We start from the raw sequence: 2,359 nt of genomic DNA on the forward strand, positions 1-2,359 counted from the left end.
GCAGAAAGGGGGGGCGCCATGGGGGGTTTCCGGCAGGAGGGGAGGCAGAAGCCGGCATGGGACACCCCCGACAGACCCCCACTGAATGCTCTGCCTGCGGGACGAGGCTGTGCAGGCCCCACGGCAGGCAGCAGCGCCTGGCTGTGAGCGCTGCCTGCTGACAGCTGGCAGCAAAAAACCCCGTGTGGCATCGCGGCCTCTTGGGGAAGTTCACTGCCACCCCGCTCTCTGCAGCCCTGTGCCACCAGGGCCTTCCCAAAACACATACACCAGAGAACAGAACAGAACTGCTACAGGCAGCATGCACGGTTTTGGGTGTTGAGGGGCCCATCTGGCTACAGCCGCAGCAGGCAAGCGGTGATGTGCGAGTGGGACGAGTCCAGCACACCCACATGCTGCACTCCGTACCTATGCGCACGCCTGGGCGCACACACAGAATCACAGAATGGTTTAGGTTGGAAGGGACCTTGAACACCATCAAGTTCCAACCCCCCTGCCCTGGGCAGGGACACCTCCCACCAGCCCAGGTTGCCCAGAGCCCCGTCCAACCTGGCCTTGATCACTTCCAGGGATGGGGCAGCCACAGCTTCTCTGGGCAACCTGTGCCAGGGTCCAACACCCTCACAGTCAAGAATTTCTTCCTAAGATCTATTCTAAACCTCCCCTCTTCCAGTTTGAAGCCATTCCCCCTCACCCTGTCACTACACGCCCTTGTAAAAAGTCCCTCCCCAGCTCTCCCATCGGCCCTTCAGGGACTGGGAAATGCCGGCACGTCAGTTGGTGTGCTGCACTCTGTGTGTGCACGCATCGTGTGTGCCCTGTGTGTGGGTGCACTCGGTGTCTGGGTGCACTCCGTGTCCCGGTACCCACACGGTGGGTGCACACTGTTTACGTGCAGTGTGGTGTAGATGAGCCTGTGAGTGTGCGCACTGCAGGTATGCGTTCACTGGGTCGAGCGCGTGCCGTGTGCGCGCGCATTTTGTGTGTATGCTGGCAGGCTGTGTGTGCCCACACTGTGTGTGTGTGTGCGTGCTGCATGTGCATGCCTTCCACGCTCTGTGCATGACGTGCACGAGCACTGTGTGCATGACGTGGGGTGTTCCATGTGTGGTGGGGGCGTGTGTGGGGTGTTAGTGTGTGTTGGTCTGTAGTCAGTGTGTGTGTTCCTATGCAGTCGGGGTGTGTGTCAGTGTGTGTTGCTGTTGTAATAAGTAATTTAGCAAAAGAATTTTGCTTCAGCTCAAATGAATGTGTGCCCTCTATGGCTTCAGCTAAGATGGGTCTGTGCTCGCTGTGTGTTTGGGAAAGGGATAGCGTTAGACAGGATATCAGATGAGAGCAACAGTTGGAAGTACAGAAACTTGCAGGGCAAAGGGTGGTGTCGTTAGCTAAGATAACCACAGGAGTGTAAAGATTGAGGAAGCCACAAGAAGGACATGGTGGTAAAGACTTCGAGCCTCCCTCCAGTGACTGTCAGGAAGACCCCTGAGGCAGCACAGCGCCTGCACCGCTGGAAGGGAGGGGGCATGTTCGGGGGTGGGCTGCATTCCAAGAACTCATTGATTATGTATTTCGGGGTGGGTTGTGTTCCAAAAACTCATTGATTATGTAAATTATGTTCCAAGAAAAAACATGAATAAATATAAGGAATACAAAATAAAAACAAGTGTTTGTGAAGGAAAAAATGAGCCACAGGAGGAGAAATCCCCCGTGTAACTCCCAGCGCTGTAATAAATATTCTTTGCTCCACCGAATTTGCCCCGGACTAAAATTCAATACAGTGAGCGTGTTTCTCACAATCTGGGGGCTCGTCCGGGAGACCTGAAGCCCATGTTTGGAGCCTTGGACGGGTGAGTAGACCGGGACAGCGCGCCACTGCCGATTTCAGCAATCCTCGGATTCTCCCCGCCCTCAGTGACGGACCAGCGGCAACAGCCCAGTGAAGGGGCTCGTGGACACAAGGGGGGTCCCAGGGATAACCGCGGCAGCCGATAATACTTGTGCACGAGACCCGGGTAAGAAAATTGACTGTTAAGTATTGCTCAGGCGGCTGAGTGATGGGGGATTGAGAGTGGTGTGAGTGAGACGCGGACTAGATCTGCGAAGCGAGTGCGGAGTCTTTCTAACCGCGGTTCCATATCTCCGCGAGGAGACCGGCCAGTGAAGAGACGAAGCGAAAGGCTGGAGTTGAGAGATCCCCCGGGGGAAAAAAATGGGACAAGGGAAAAGTAAAGAGGAATCTAAGGGAAAAGCTGATCAGGGAATTCCAGAAATGCCTCCGGACAGTCCATTCGGGAGGATGTTGTTACAACGGGGGCAGGAAGGAGAGTCCTGCACCCGGGGTAAGGACAAAGCAAAG

This window comes from Vanellus vanellus (genome assembly GCF_965231255.1).
Source record: "Vanellus vanellus genome assembly, contig: HAP1_SCAFFOLD_33, whole genome shotgun sequence".
Taxonomy (NCBI): Eukaryota; Metazoa; Chordata; class Aves; order Charadriiformes; family Charadriidae; genus Vanellus; species Vanellus vanellus.